Source organism: Penaeus monodon, chromosome 22, assembly GCF_015228065.2.
Source record: "Penaeus monodon isolate SGIC_2016 chromosome 22, NSTDA_Pmon_1, whole genome shotgun sequence".
Classification (NCBI taxonomy): domain Eukaryota; kingdom Metazoa; phylum Arthropoda; class Malacostraca; order Decapoda; family Penaeidae; genus Penaeus; species Penaeus monodon.
In genome coordinates this window covers 3,010,426-3,010,648 of record NC_051407.1, presented here as the reverse complement: position 1 = coordinate 3,010,648, position 223 = coordinate 3,010,426, and positions in this window count along the sequence as shown.

The following is a 223-nucleotide window of genomic DNA, read 5'->3' as shown; positions in this document are numbered from 1 at the left end:
CACGGTTGGATGATTAAAAAAAAAAAAAAAAAAAAAAAATGAATAAAAATGAAATTGACAAAAAATGCACGAAAAATATTTTCAAAATACGATAAAAAGAAAAAAATATATAGTTACCTTTCTCGAGCTTCCTGCGGTCAAGCACAGCTCTCGAAATATCAGATAAAACCTTCGCCTCGCAAAGCCAACTCTTTTATATTCCCAAACTCAACTAAAACCTTTC